This window comes from Onychostruthus taczanowskii, unplaced genomic scaffold (genome assembly GCF_017590055.1).
Source record: "Onychostruthus taczanowskii isolate IOZ18803 unplaced genomic scaffold, ASM1759005v1 scaffold21, whole genome shotgun sequence".
In the NCBI taxonomy this organism is placed as follows: Eukaryota; Metazoa; Chordata; class Aves; order Passeriformes; family Passeridae; genus Onychostruthus; species Onychostruthus taczanowskii.
The window spans coordinates 4,312,940-4,329,506 of record NW_024499351.1 but is presented as its reverse complement, the minus strand read 5'-3'; the positions used below and the strand labels follow the sequence as shown (position 1 = coordinate 4,329,506).

Below are 16,567 nucleotides of genomic sequence, written 5' to 3'. Positions count from 1 at the left end.
ACTTTTTTGGAATGTTTTACTGTTTCTTTTATAGCAAGTGTTACAGCATGCACATATGATGTCAAATTCCTCTTAAGAGCACTTGGTTTTTAGAGACATGAATATGACACAGAGGGACATGAGAACCGGCTGTTGACTCAATCTCTCAGTGCCCTTTTGTTTGCGTCTGTGACCTGGTCACATAGTACAAAGAGTTTCCTGCTGAACTACATGCAGCTGCCTGACTGAAAAGCATGTGAGAGCTTTATTTGTCCTGCCTGCAGCCCCAGATCTTCTTGGAACAGGCTCTCAGATCCTTCTAATGTGGAGGTGGGTGATATCACTGTGCAGCCTTCCAAAGGATCCTGTCCTCTCTGGAATAAACCATCAAGGATCTGCAGGGCATTAAAGCCTGCAACAGCCTGCCGCCTATTTTTGTCAAGGAGAGCAAGTGTAAGTGGGGAACATAAACTGAGGCTTGACTGGTTCATATCCTTTTTTATAAAATTATTTTAACAGATTTACACACTCCCATACTCCCCCTGCTGCCCCTTGGAATCCCTTATGCTGTTATGAAAACTACTCAGGCCTGCTTTTCATTTTCACATTTTTTGATGATAGAAAAGACCTGCAGATCTGTACTGATCCATCTGTTTCTTGAGATGGCTGCACTACATTGCGCCCCACCTGCAGCATGGCAGGCATGCAGCCTGAGAGCAGGAGGAGTCAGAAATGTTTGGGTCATGCAATGGCCTGCATGTTCTGGGAAACTGGCAAGCTGGTCGACAGTTTTAACTACAAGGAAAGTGCACCTTGCTCTGGCACAAGCTCGGGTGCCCCAAGGGCAGTGGTGCATTGCTTGGATGGCATGGATGTTTGGTTGCATATCCTGCAGGTATCTCTCTACCTCTGGGTGTCTGACCGTGCTTCCTGGGGCCTAGGGCACCCTGAGAGCTGAGCAGAGTCACACTCCTTGGTACAGAGTATCACTGCATGTCCCAGAATAAGAGGAGGCTACAGATATAGACAGAAGAAAACATAAACATCCCACCAAATCATAAAAACAATCTACATGCTTCTCAGCAGCCTTAACTGAAAATATCCACTTTTCCAGTACATCCCGTTGTTTTTCATTATCTGTTTTCTTCAGTGGGAGCCTGGTTTTGCATCTCACATTCCCCTGAAGTCATACCTCCCTTTACCATCTCCTGATGCATGGAGCAACACTCTTCCACCTCTCACATCTTTGGGTTACTTACATCCCCATTTCAACACCAGCTAGTGATCACATGAGAATGCAATATTAGGAAATGATTTGGTATATTTTTAGCAGAGCTCAGGCTGAAATAGCAATGAGAATGGAGGAGTGCCAGTCACACATGACCAACCAGCTGTCCATGGCCCACATTTTGGAAATCACTGATTCAAGTAGTTGGCAATAGGTTATGGAAAGTTTCCCTTTTAGATTGCTCATTCAAGTTGACCCCAAACTATACAAGTTAGGAAGGTCATCTGGGATGTACGCAACTTTATGATGTGTAAGCAGTCTTCATCTAGTTTCTTTGCCTTTTAATGCAAGTGAACTCTTTCAATTGGAAGTGAAATTTGTTACTCTTAGCTACAGGGGCTGCTGAAACATGGGTATGGCTGGAATGGAGAGGCTGTGTGGCTGCAATGTGCTTCTTTTCTACTCTTTGGCACTTGGTCACACTGTGATGAGTGCTGAGCTCTTCTCTGTTGTGTAGAGAGAGGGGGAACTCTCTAGCATGTCTAGCTCCATAAATTGTGATGTGACAGCCATGTAAGAAAAACCTCCACATTAAAAATGTGAATCTTCTTTCTTTTCCAACCTCTGTCATGCATATCTATTGCCTAGCACTTTTAGTTTACCTCCTTTCTTGTCTTCTTAATCCATGATATTTTGGAAGCCAATAACTTCTTGTCAGCTGGTACCTATTGCTATATATGTATCAAAGGCAGCTGCCTGCTAGAGTTCTGCATGCTTCTGGGGTTATTTAACTACACATATGAGTAGATCTTGCATTCCCTGTATGTCACCCATCTGCGAAATTCCCTGCACCAATTTCAACCAGGCTTGCTTTATCACATTCCCTCCTTGCCAGCCTAGCAACCTGCTCTAGTCTGTTTCCTGTCCCAGTGGAGAAGAGGGGACTATGTCTTTAATGTAAGTTTCCTGACTTCTTATGGTTTTCAGCTTCATTTCTCTTGCTGACCCTCAGACCATTACTGAGCATAGCAGAAAGTGAGATTGGGACCCTTTCAGGCCCCAGCATGTGCACAGGGTTGAGTGAAGAATGACTTCTATGTGCTAACCACCCCCAAATCCTGAGGCTGATAATCAGCCAGGTCTGCTTAGGAGAACAAGATCCTATTCCCCACATGATATGGGGAAGCAACCAGAGAATCCTAGCGGGTACGTTGCTAGGGCTGCTCCATCCCATTGGGAGATTTGATCTTCCTTGTAGATCTAAAGCCTTTGCCAAGCTCCCTGATCTGCATTGTCTGCAGGAGGCAACAGGCACCACGCACCAGCTGTGATGGACGTAGTAGAACTGAGTGCTATGTGTTTTGATTGGACCCACTTTGACTCCAGAGAAAAGCCCCCCAAAACAATCTTTCAACCTCCAGCAAGGCTATTTATTTATGGCAAATTTATGTTGTGCTATTAGTATCAAGGAAATCCAATGGAGTGTGTAGATTTTAGACTCCTGACCTCTAAGCAGAATGCTTTTTTTTAAGGGGTGTGAAATTAACTGTTCATGTCCATGAGCTGTAAGCTCTGTTGAATGTAAATGTCCTCTGTACAGACACAGGAGATGTGAGGGGTGGGAACTGCCATTCATCTGAGTCAGTAATGCCTCCCTTCCCAACCCCTTGTCAGTGTCTGGGATACTGTGCTAAGCACTGACCCAGTACATTTCCAGTCCTGCACTTCATGTTTTTCAGAAGGTACCAGGAAGGTGGAAAGGGCTGGCACCCATAAGGAATGGCAGTCACCATCCTTTGAAGACGGGTCTCAGGGCAAGGGTTGCCCAGGTCTCACTGAGGACAAAGAGGAGGCAGGGAGGACAAGGATGAGTTTGTTTACTTGCCTCGGACCTTGGGAGCATGTCTGTGTTACTCCTAGTCTTGTCCCTTTTCTCCGCCTCTACCACCCTATTACCCCTTTCCCAGACTTCCTCTGTCTTCCTACACTTCTCCTCCATCCCTGCTATATGTGATATTTATTTAGCTTCAGTGCAATCTGAGCTTTCTGTGCTGTTGGTTTGATGTCTATCAAACTGCAAGCTCCTTTGACAGAGGCAGACCATGACAACATGCTTCGCTCCTCTTCCCGTTTTTTCCATGCTTTCTGCCGGCGGTCAGGTTTGAACTGACATTGGCTGGTTGTAGGTCAGGTTCAAAAGCATCAAGCACTGTCTGAACATCCCCTCGAGCTATCAGCTCATGTGAAAATGAGTAGTCTAGGAAACCTCTGTGACTCCACAGAATAATCCACTTTATGATTGAGCTCCTAGGGTTGGCAGACTTCTCATTTAATATGGGGTTTCCCATATTTTAGCTTGAAATCCTGCATCCTATGGTAAAGGACAGGCACAATAACTTCCCTGGTCCTTATTTTTTTTTTTTTTAATATAAATCATGTTGATTTTTAGCCTGAAATATGGAAAATAATCCCACCTTACCCTTTTTCTCACAGTTTCCTTGGTTGTCTGAAAGCTGCTACCTTGCCCTGCAAGTACAAGTGGTTATAAGGTGGCAAGAGGGGAGTGTGTGTACATGAAAGATAATTGGAGAACAGCACAGAGAAGTGCTGTGGCAGTGCGGTGGGAACATCCCATATTTTTAAAGTGCCGATTTTAAGAGTACTGATTCCTATTTTATTTCTCAAAAATTATTGGATGCAACAGAGCATCTTGTGGATGTCTAGAGTGATTAAGACCCAAATGTGGAGGGAGAGACAAAAGCTATAGCTACAAGATGTAGCCACTGAAACTGGCCCCCCGCTCTCCCCAATTTGTTGTACAGTCTTAGGAGGCGCTTACATAAATGTTCCTAAATCTGGTGCACACAGCCTACACTGCTGCCCACAAAGTTCCTAACCTTTGTGAGCATGAAGATTTTAAGTCCTTTGTTGAACTGAATATTTAAACAAAGAAGAGCTTCTCTGCTGTAATTGTGGGGGAAAGATTGTTCTGCTTGAGTCAGGGCACACATCTTCAGCCTGTTTAATTCAGCAGCAGCTTGAATGAGACACTGCTAATTGACAGCTGCTTGATTTTTTTTTTTTTTTTAATAGAACTTGTGGAGTAAAGGGAAATGATGGTCAGTGGCTTAGAATTCATAATACCCAGCTCCTGGGTGTTTTCAGTATGCAGCACTCATAAACCATCACTTGATGAATATGGCCTGAAGTGATGCAGGCAACTTATTGTAATTTTTTGCTGTGCTCTGTTTGGATTTATTTCCTAGTCAGTCAGGTGGGACACCCTGTAGATTAAGACTTAGCACATGCATTTTGAATCTGTAGACTAGTAGTTAAGCTGAAATAGGAATTCTTTATGTTTCAGAGAAGAAATGGCCTAAATTGCCAGAAATAACCATAATAACAAACTGCTTGTTTCCTGAGTCAGGCACATAGTGCAAACAACCTTAGTCTCAGTGCACCCAGTTTTTTAATGAAAATAACAGGGATGGGAAACTGTCCAAGAAGAGTTTGTTCCCTTGGCTTGTCTGGTATTCTTTTTAAAACTCTCTGCTACTATGAAGAAATATAATTACAGAATCATTTAAAAGCGTGGGTCTTCTGAAGAGGAAAGTGGATGGGTTGTATGTAAACATGGAGGTATAAACAGCATTTAGGCAAACCCAAAAAGCATGTGGATGCTGAAATTTCTGTTTGCTGAGATGCTTTAGGGCGACTCTGCTAATTTTGTTAAACCTGATATATAGAATAGGACTTTCCTGCTGACAGTCCCTCCCTTGCTTGTGTGTTTCTTTCAGACATCCTCCTCTTGTCTCCTTCTTCATCCTGTCATTTGCTTCACAAGGAATTTTCAGGGTGCTCTGTTTAGATCAGCAGCTTGGGTGGGTTTGGAGAAGTCTGCCAGCCTTCTGTAGGAGAGCTCACATCAGACGCTTTCATTGCATTTCTCTCTTCAAAGTCCCCACCTTACAAGAAAGTTCTCTCTGACTCTGTGCTTTTCCTTTCTTTCCAGGACTTTCTGCTTCCCTGTTTCATATTTCACACAGACTGTGAGACTTCCTTCTTTAAACCACCAAAATGTCTATAGTGGTCTTAGAAAGGCTTTAATAAATTGCAGGTGTAACTATTCAGCCTTAGCCTCTGCTGGTGAATGTACAGCCTAAAATTGTGGCAGCAATGATGGAGATGTGAGCAGTGAATCCAAGGTGTGATGTCAGATGTGTTTATCACTGTGGGGTAAGGGCTGTGTGTCAAAGCACTATTCAATCCCAGCAGAAGCAGGGCAGACCTACCTGCATTTCCTAAGCAGCCTAAGAATTGCTCAGTGTGCACTTTGTTATGAGGAGATCTTGACTTCACTTGGTTTCTGCCAGCTTGAGACAGGAGTTTTTACTTACCCTGTGGCAGACTGTAGCAAACAATAAGTCTGATTCCCCGTGAACATGAGTTTGTTCCAGGCAAACACATACCACAGGCTCTCATGACAAAAGCAGTGGCTCATGTTGACTGAGAGCGAGGGAGGGAGGAATGAGCCCTCCTGTCAGCCGTCCTGTCAATTGTGATCGGTCAGCTGCTGCTTATGATGAAACCGGTCTTTGGGAGATTTCATTCTGCATGGCTGACCAGCTGGTATGTGTTTCTGTCTGGGGTCTGACAGCCCTGGCCCTCATTTGAGGAGGAAAGGCCCTCCTCAAATGTTTTTTCTGTATCAGACTTCAAATAGTTTGGCATCTGTTGGTTTGTGTTGTCTGCTTGACCATTTGTTGCACTAGCGAGCTTCCTTCTAATCACAGCTCCTAAACAGTCTGTTCCCCTGAATGGTTTCTGCTCTAAAAAGTTAAAGTAGATGTGTGTTGGCTATAAACACCGGAACCTGCTCTGGTTGGAGAGGTGAGTGTATCTGCACACAGGAGATTGAAACCAGCTACAAGGCTTTGCTTCTAATTAACTGTTTGGTCACACTACAATTTCTTACCACCAGGGCATGTTAGTGATGAAAAGTACAAGTTGTGTAATCCATACTTCCACCGCTTTGCAGACAGCAGAGCTGATGGACAGAAAAGACTGGTAGCGATTAGATCTGCAGCAGTGATTCACAGCCCAGGATTATAGTTTCTGCAATTTGCTTGAGTTTGTACAACCCAAATATCAGATAACATTACAATTTACATTTTCCATGGAATGCTGTCTCAAGAACATATTGATTTATATTGCATCAGATTACTCTGGGGTTGGAGAAAGCCAGAAGGAAAATTTGACTTTTTTCCTGCTGACATTTGAAAAACAGGATTACACATCTTCACACCTAGCCCTGTGTAACCTTCAGCAACCAGCCTTGGAAAGTTGCTTACAAATTACAATTTTTTAAGCTTTCCTCAAACAGTTAAGAACTCTCTTCAAATCCCTTGAAGGCAAGGATTAGTCTTTTCCTGCCACCTTTGCTGCAAGCACTATGCAGAGTGAGGTGGGGGAAAAGATGGAAAATTCACCCTTTGGGCTCAGCATCACCGTCTCTGCCTCAGATGGATCCAGGTTTACTCATTTGCATCCCTGGGCTCCTGGATGACCAAACCTGACTAGAAAAACTGCCGTCTTTAATGTCAGTGAGCTGCCTGGAGAAGTGGGGGTACTGCTCACAGGGGGTTTCTGAGATTTGCCCTCCCTACTGGTACTATCTGTTGTAGCACTTGGTCTGTGCCACACTGATGGGAAAGTGGTCCTGCCATTGCACAGCGTACTGCTCCCACCCCCTCAGTGGTACTCATTGTGCTTAATGCTACAGAAACTAGACTTTCAGTGTTTGATTTTTTTTTAATGATTTTTATTCAGTATTCATTTGCCCTTACTCTCAAATGAAATAGTTTCCAGGAGAACAAATTAAACTGAGCCATAAAAAACACTAATGTTAAGGCACCTGCTTGAATGCATCCAATTTTCAGAGGAACTGAGCTTCTGTGTTCCCCAAGAAACACAGTTTTGAAGCAGTGAAGTCCCTGGGCAACACCAGTGCTCTGTAACTCCCCAAAATCAGGTCACTCTTGGTTGTATGCCTAGTTTAGTCATCGGATTTTGGCCTCGAATCTAACATGTGTGTGGAGATGAGTGAGGAGGGGAAAGCTGAGATAGATTTTTTTTTTAACTTCTCAGCTGCTTTGCTTAGAAGCCACAGACTGCTCTTTGTAAGTGTGCAGCTGTGGCTAGTCCGTCACACAGTATTTTATTTTAGGAGGAGACAAGCACCGAGTCAACGTCTCTCCTATTGTTACTTGTCTGTCACCCCATGTTAGCAGAATTCAATGCACGCAGTGTTCACCAAGGAGATGTGGCATTAGAGATGCATATGCAGATGAAGGCTCTCCAGATGTGTTGCACTGAAAAGTTCAGGGCCTGGAGCACGCAGCAGTTACTTTTCCTCCCCTTGGAATCTGTATAATTCGATGAGGCACCACAGACTCGATAATCTCAAAAGAAGTAATAGCCTTTGCCACAGCAGGTCACTCTCTGATGCAATGGGAGGAGACATCTTTGCAGAGCTGCGCCAGGAGTTATGCAATCTAAAATGTCAACTTGAAACATGTCCAAGCAGTACTCAAGAAATAGCTGCAGCACTGAACATTCAGGTGCTAGAGATGCTTGGGTACTCGGAGAGTATGGAAGCTCAGCACAATTACTTTTGTTGTGCCTGAGAAAACAATGTCACTTGAAGAAATTGAGCTATTGAGAGATTCAATTTGCAAGGAAGGAGATGGAAATTACCTAATTGTTTCAATGTACTAGAAGAGGAATCTATTTCTTGGTAGAGAGAACTCTTTTCTTCTTGTAACTGTGTTGTTAAGCCCCAAATCTCTCTTCAAGGAGGGATGCCATGGTTCTGTCTGGGATCAGTGAACTTTCTGCTCACTTTCCAATATTATTGTGGGGTACATATGCCATCTTTCAAGAAGGATGGTGATGTGTGGGTTCTTCTAGCATTAATCTTGTGTCCTATCTTGCTTCCCAGTTTCACCTCCTTAGCATACTCCATTGCAAGGACCAAGCATTGGAACCCTGTGTGAATAATGATTTTGGGGTAAGGTGTAGATTGTAATGAGCCCAGATTTGATGCTCTCATAATATCAGTCTCAGTTTTGCAGCATAGGCATTTTTCTGGCTACAAAGGATTTGGCAGGCTGATGAAACTGCTCCATGGGGAAAAATGTTTTCATGATACTTGCTTCTGTATACCAGATATTACAGCATCTCTCACTAGAGTAGCTCTATTCAAATATTTAATTGTAGGCATTTGTTACCCTTCACCAGTTCTTTTGCGGGGTGCACAGAACTACAGGCAACATTGCATTGCTAGAGAGGAAGGCATGGACAAAAGTCACTGTAAAGTCAGCAAAAGTCAAGAAATAATCCCAAGATAAGCTCGGTACAGCTGGATCAGGAAACCAGAGGAAAAGCCTTAAAAAGCCTGGACTGTGGAAGCCATTTAGGAAGTGCAATGGTGAACCCTAAATATGGTGCAATGAATCTTAAAAATAATCACCAATTGTGGCTGCTACTTCCTACACTGCTGCCTCATTCTTGGTAATAGCCATATCAGAAAGTCTGATTTTCCTTGGCTTATCCACAGAAAAATAAGGGAAAGGGGAATCAGCCTACTCCTGACAGTCTTGCAGCCCATCTTTGAGAGTTGCCCATCTTTGGAGGAGGTCTGTGTAGCATTGTCTCAGATTCAACAGCTCCTTTTCCAAGTTTATTTAAGAGATTAAGGGAACTCAAGCAAATTAACTCAAACCATTCACTAAAGAGGATTTCTGGAGATGGTAGATGGTGGAGGAGGAAGACCATCCAGGATAGTTTATGCCATTCATCGATGGGTATATGGTCTGTGGTGCTGCATGGTGTAGGACAGGCAGAGGGAGGTCTCCCAATGTTCTTCCAAAGCTCTGGCACAGGAACTTGGGTAATTAAACATACCAGAGTAGAGTTAGGTTGCATCATTGGCAGACAGGTGCTCACCAACACAAATTACTTGAGAAGAATGTGAGGGGAAAAGACAGGTGAAAGCCACAAGTCCATAAATGTGACGTGCCTTTTGTCCCATGATGAGTTACAAAGGGATGCACTACTTAGGGATTGGACTGCAGGTAACAGGCTGGGTGACAAGGGGCTTTTTATGAAAGGATGTAAAAAGACATGAAGTGACATTCAATTCCTTAACTTTTCACAGCTCTTTTCATTATCCAAAGTGAACCTGAGAGATTCAAAACTCTGGTGGATACTTTTTTGACTTTGCAATTCAGAGAGTGAATTACAAAGTAGAGATAATAATACATACGATTTTTAATGCCAATTGATTTGCAACGCACAGTCGCTTTTTGAATAGTTGGTCTGTAAATTAATTGTCTAAATTTGTTTTCAGAAACAATCCCTGAGGCAATTAGAAACACGGGAATAAATTCACAGTTAGAATGACCTATTTGCAAATAATTTCTTTAAATTAAAAAATGGAGTACATTTGAAGAGAAAACAACTATCCTGTAGTGAATTATTTGCTCATATCTGCTTCTGAGGTTTCTCATCTCCTTCCATAGATTTCTAAGCCTTTATGCATGAGTCACTAGCAATATGATGAAACAAGGGATTTGCATTAAATAAAAATTTCCTCCATTTTTTAAGACACGTTTCATCGCTTCTGTGCTTCTATCTTTTCTCTCTACAGCAAATCAGAATAGAAAAAAAAATGTATAGTCTATATACCTAATGACATCCTGTGCAGTTGTTTGTTCCCACCAGACATCCATATTATTCATATTGTTATTTGTGAAGCTGTTACTGATCAAGAGATTTTAAAATAATTTTTTTCATTCTCAACAAGTGCAGTTTTAGGGACATGTTTTGGAGAGTTTTCTTCCTATGGCAAGGTTCCTCATCAGCGGATCATTTTAAAAATTATAATGTGTGATTTTTATTCTTTGACAAAGTGTCTTTTCTTTTTTCATAGAAGACTGACAGTAACTCAGTCTCCAGATATCTGTTTATGTAGTTTCTAACTGCATTACTTTCATAATGATATGCTGTATGCGCTATGCATGGATCCAAAAATACAACAATACAATAAATTAGAGAAAGATGATGATTGATTTAAGAGACCTACTATTTTTATCACACTCTGCTACTGGCATACCAGGAATGCAGTTTTAACATTCCACTGCTATCAATATCTTTTAGATAAGCTTTAAATAACCACTGGAAAAACACTCTGGACAGCTTTATGAAGATAATAACAGCAATTAAATCATGATCCTTTGGGGAGAAACCCTTAGCAAACCACAGATGAAAATTCCTCCATCTCTTCAGCTGCCTGTGCAGAGGCAGAGAAACCCACCACACGGGCAGGATCAATGGGGCCCCTTGTTGGGCTGCAGCTGGCATTGCACCCCAGCAGGTGTGGAGGATTTGGGCCAGGTGCCTCTGTCAGATCCCTGTGCTCCTGCCTGCCTCTTGCCCCATCCTTCTGGCAGCTGGAGGGGGCTGTCCTGCTTCTCCCCCTGGCACCCAGCAGCTGTGCAAGGACTGCAAGGAGCCCCGCTCCCTCTGCACGCAAGGATTGCTCTGTATGGCAAAGGCAAGCCTGGCTGCTTGGGCATGGACAGTATCCGTGTGCCACATGCTCTGGGCTGGACCTTGGGAATGCCCCTGACTGTCCAGCCAAACAGCGTACAGAGCCTTCCCCAGGTACTGCCTTGCTGAGTGCCAGGGTGGTTTTGTGCATAGTTTCTTTCATTCAGGGATGGATTGCAAGTCAAACAGATAGAAATACCCTACTGCAGTGGTCCACCACTTGTTTTCTGGTGGATTATGCTGGGTTTAAGGGAAGAGCAGCTCTGACCTATAGGCTTGAGGACACTGCTGTAGGACGCACAGCTTCGCAGGAGGCTTTTCCTTCACAAAATGTGAGGATGGGCATGGAGGTTTAGTGTCCTCAGGTTTTCTACCTCTCTTCTCTTAGAAGGGTTGCCCCTGCTCAGAGATAATAGCAGCAAATATGTGGTGGTTCCACCCTAGTGACAGAGAATGGACCAGCCACAGGAGTCTATGCTAGCCCTGGCTGGCACAATGGCTTCAAGAGAGGCAACATGCCCTTACCCATCACACCCAATCCCAGTGGAAGAGTGTTGCTGTGAACTACAGGTGCTTCATATATCCTAAAAATGCCTGTTGGACTGACAGTGATGAGGCATGGTGGAGTCCTGTCTTTGCCTGGGACTAACAACCTGAGTGCTTTACCTCTGGTGAAGTACTTGGCACTGTTCCTCCACACATGGGTGAGTCCTGTCGTTTGCTCTTTATTCTCCCTAGGACAGCAGTGGAAGAGGGATTCACCATATGACTAATCCCCCAGGTTTCTTAGTCTCTGCTATCCCTTGCAGCCACAAGTCCCAAGACCAATCCACATTTCTGTATGGAGACTTTCAAATGTGTGTCCTACTAGCAAAACTTAATGGCCCCTGTTGTCTTGGCACACCCTGGAAAGTATCAGGCTCTCCCATGGTGTTAATGTCCTACTGTTCTCCAGCATTTTATTGAGAGATGCTGCCTATCCAGCCAGCAGCCCGGGCTGCAGAGCACTCCTCACTGCTGCCAGTCAGCAGCTAATGAATGGCTGGAATTTGCACAGAGAGCAAGTAACAGCACTGGGAGTGGGCCCCTGACTTTTCCTGCTCTGGGCACTGCTGCCCCACAGAAACAGGGTGAGCAATGGCAAGTTGTAATCTCGTTTCAGGCCTTGTGTGAACGCTGAGATGAAGAACTGAGATGTGGAAAGAGAGTTTGTGAACCAGAAAAGCTTTGGTAGAGAAAGAGGAGAGAACATCATGAGCAGAGTGGGAATATCCCAAAAGCATGAATAGCTGTTGTACAATTACCTAAGTCATTGCTTCATTTATATTCCTCCCATACCTAACTGAGTGCTCACCACTTCATGGTGGCCTCCCAAATGTCCTAAAAGTTGTCACTTTGCTAGCTTCCTCTAGGAATAAATAACTCAAGCAGCTAACATGGATTTGTGGCTGAGGACTGCTATTTTTGTGGGAAAAAGCTCGGCATTATGCATGTAGACAGCGAGTCAGCAGTGAAGCCAAAGTGAGGAATAATGGTGCCTTTAGAGCTTCTTTTCCAAATGCCTGCCATTAGGGTTTTAAGTTCTGAAAGGAGCTTATTGCTTTCAGGCAGGACTGTTTTACCACAAGAAAATTGGAAAAAGGAGGAAGAAAGAAGAGGGAGGGGAAAGGAAAAAAGGAGTCTTGTATTGTATAAAAACAATTGAGACAGTGGAAAGTGGAATTGGTTACTAATGATCTGTAGCTAAGAAAGCATTAAACACATTCAGACTCCAGCCTCTGTGATGATAATACTCAGTGGGTGAGAGGAAGGCAACGTGAATGTCAGTGAAGTAGGAAAGAGCTCTTGTCCTGCTGCAGCGTGGTGTGACTACCACCCTGGTTTCCGCGCTCAGCTGGAGCCCGCCTGCCTCATGCCCACTGGGTACCAGGGATGTGGTCCTACATCAGAGACCAGCGGCTGCTTTCCTGGCTGCTCCTTGTGGGAAAGCAAACAAACAAGTTTTTGTCTAATGTCTGTCCGTTTCCTCTGGAGTCCTGCCGAGAGTTCATTTGAAAGTGGGCTGTACGGAGCCTCATTGCAGCAGGGAAGAGTAGGTGTTGCTGCTGCAGGAGCTGCTGGGTAAAATTCTGTGGCTTGCGTTTCACAGGGGGTCAGGCTACATGATTGTTGTAGCAGTTCTTGCTGCCCTTAAAATCCACGTCATTGTCTGCTTCAGCAGGGCTGGCTTACAGCCTAGGGCCTGTAACACAGTGGTTTTTTTGTGAAATGCTGACGTTTTGGTCATCCTGCTGCCTGTGACTAATTTATGCTGTTCAGAAGAGTCTGTCTTATGCACTGGGTTCATATGAACAGCTTTATTTAAATATTTTTTTAAAATATTTGTGATGACAATACTTTTGTGGACACAGAATATCTGTGACATGGGTCTTTGCACTTCATGTCTGTGGGACGTGTCCCTCATCCTCTCAGTACACCCTTTGCCCTGTACAGCTCTTGAGAGCAGTCTGTCCTAAGAGTGTCCCTGTCCTGTCCCGGTGTCCCTACACTGCTCACTCCTGCAGCCAATAGCAGGGCAGTGGGAAGAGCAATCTTTCTGAGATCTTCATGTTTGCTGCCTGCAAACGTGTCAGCCAGCAGTCAGAGGAAGGAGAAGGCAGGGGTGTCTGCTTTCCCAGCTCTGCAGACAGGCATGGCTGCCTTGGAGTTGCACAGGGCAAAGTCTGGCTCACAATTCCGTGTCAGCCACTGCATCCTCAGGTAGGAGAAAAACTCATGAATAGTGTCCCAGTAACACTTCACAGTCCACACAGTGAGGTGCTGCCAGGCAGACAGGTTTTGTGTCAAAACCTCAATCCAGTCCCAAAAACTGAAAACATCTGGATGATTTCCTGGCAAGGGCTCAACCCTGCAAGGTGGCCAGGCTGGCTGTATTTCATGAGCCAAAAGTGAAAGAATACAGTGATTAAGTAACCAGGCTCCATTTGAAGATTCTCATTTTATTATTTTGCTAAAATATCCTCTAGTTTGATGACTTCAGTCACAGGCTGCCTTGTTTATTTTCTCTGCTGCTAAACTGTGATTTCTGAAATCACTCCCTGTTGGGCCTTTTATAATTCTCAGCTTCCCTAATAACCTTAATTTTCTGTCACAATTTTCTTTTCCAGTGTTAACACCTGCTATTTTATTCCTCTTTGTAAACTGGAAACTCTTATGGCAAGTCTCTTTAGTAAAGTGGTTGTGGTGAACTGACATAACCTACTAAAATCCTGTGCTCATACAGAGCTCAGATACTGAGGAAATTTGAAAGATGTGTGAAACACTTTTCTATTAAAACAATGAAAAATCATTCATCTTCAGTAATATTGTACAGGAAATTTAACAGTAAAAAATGGTCATTCTGGTCAGACTAGAGCTTTTGACCTTGCTTGTATATCTGAATTAATAAGGAAGAAAAGGAAGAATCCATTATATAGAATTTTTAATGTAACTTTTTTTTTTTTTACTGTGGTAAATAATACAACTACATGACCCAGTGGACAGTGACTTGTTCCCCACTAACTAGGAAAGCACTTTTGCTGGGAAATCTTCTTCTTATGCTGTTTCAGATATGTGAGGCCTAGCTGTGCTAGTTCTCACCATCACACCAGAACAAAAATTAAGTTTTCTTCAATAGACCTGGCATTTTTTGAGTTGCAGATAAAACCAACCAACCCCAGCTTATGTACCATACCACGTTTCTGCATGAAATTGTCACCATCTTGGTCTCATTTGCTCCTGTTTAAATGTAGTGAAAAGCGCCTGACATTCCCAGGCGTCACTCAGTTTACAGTGAGGATTCATCAGTCAGAACTGGCTCCCAAGATGGAATACTGCATCAGTGTAAATCTTGGCATGACATCAGTGGCACGACTCTGGATCTTCATCAGTGGATGTTAGAGGGCATTTCCTTCTTTGGAGAGTTGTTCCAGTCTTCAACAGGAGTGCAGTCCCATGCGGCACTTTAACTTCTTTTGCAAGCTTTGAGTGGGGAAAATTATTCCCTTTAGACAGGGATTTTATCTGGAGTGGATTCCCTCTTCCAGTTTTTTTGTATCATAACCAGTAGAGGAAGAGACTTCCCATGACATCTTCCATAATAGAAAGATGATGCAAGAAACTGGAGTGCAGAGGATAATGCAAAAACAAGATATAATGAAAGTAGTCTTTGTCCAGGATGAAAGTTGCCTCTCTCCAAGCAGGCACCCTGGAAATAGCTACCTTCAGCAAAGTTCAAATACTCTTACTTCACGTGCCTTTTCTTCATGTTTGCAGTCCATCATTGATGTGCATGCATTGCTTGTGATATAAGAATTTACAATGATTTATGGCTCATCTTTTTATTATTTCTTTCTAGCTTTGCTATTCCTGTTCTAAAATGAGGTCAATACGTTATGATGACTTTGAATTTGTGCAAAGAGGGAACAGGAAGCTATGACTGGTCTCGTGCATTGCTCAAGTGAATTTCTCAATTACAAACTGACTCCTAAGAGTGTAATCAACCCATTAATGCTGAATGTGTACAATTAATTATTTGTACCAGTATACCCAGGAAGTCCAGTTCAAGGACTGTGGACCTGAAGACATAGATAGGGAACAACATGAAGTCCTTGTTCTACAAAGCAAACTCTTTAGATATCAAACAATATATGTTAGGTGGTACGAGGTCATCCCTTTTTATTTAAGTTTAGCTCTTATAAGCTTTATTGGACAATTTCTGCTCCTTGCAGTGGATGGACAGTGAACAGTCATTTCCTATCCACTAACTCCACACCATCACGAGTTTTCAGAACTGTATAAGCCACATCATAGTTTAACATAGTTGGTCTTTGAGCTTTAGGCACCTCAGATAATCCTTTGTGTCCTTTCGTTGAGATGAGATGACCCTAACTGGAAAAATATTCAAGATATAGATGAACAGAGTCATAATTATGTTTTTGTCTTGTTTTTTGTTACTGGCATTTGAGTTGTGTCTTTAACTGCTGCTGAGCAGAGCTGATGCTTCTGTGAAGCTGTCTAATGTAACCTTGAGCATCCACTGCTGAAGGGTAATCATCACCTCAGAGTCCATAATTTTATTTCACTCTGAAGGGTATTTGTTCTATTCTAAGTGCAGACCTTCTGTTTCACATTTTTTGGCCCTTTATTTGCAGGTCCTTTCCACTTATGCTATGGCTGCTCAGTTTCTTTAAAAACCATTGATGGGAGACTTTACCCAAAAAGATGGAACATCCAGTTGTATTTTATTTGACTGTCTCATCTGATCCATGTATTAATTAACTTCAAAAAACTCAAATGGATTTCAAAGGCATAATGTTCCACTACAGAACTGACGTTGGCTTTTCTGTGTAAGTTGCATTCAGACATATATTTGTCCTTTTTTATAAGCTTTACAAATTTGTGCACTAGAGTTACAAGCTTGCAGGCCTGTAGCTCTCCAGATCCTCACTGGTGTCACATTTGCTAACCCTCAGTGTTCAGTGCCTAAAAATCAACATGGGAGGTTAGTTACCCCTATCAGTGATTCAGCTCTTACTTCCTTGAGTTTTCTCAGAACTCTTGATAAATACCATCCAGTCCAGACAACTCATTAACTCTTGTGTTAACATTGCAACAGCCTCTCCACAGCCAGTTATGTTTCAGATGGATCCTCTGCAGTGTTGCCTGCATAAAAGACTTCTAGTGAGGAAGTATCAGCTGTTTCTTCTA

General features: G+C 43.2%; 1 long non-coding RNA gene across 1 annotated transcript in view; it reads left to right on the top strand.

Moving 5' to 3' along the window:
• Positions 1–2,036: 2,036 nt before the first annotated feature.
• The window catches only part of LOC121335863, a 60,382-nt gene continuing 45,851 nt past the window's right edge, over positions 2,037–16,567 (top strand). The window contains exons 1-2 of the long non-coding RNA XR_005952660.1: positions 2,037–2,164; positions 11,982–12,110. This is a non-coding gene — a long non-coding RNA (uncharacterized LOC121335863). The remainder of the gene's footprint in view (positions 2,165–11,981; positions 12,111–16,567) is intronic.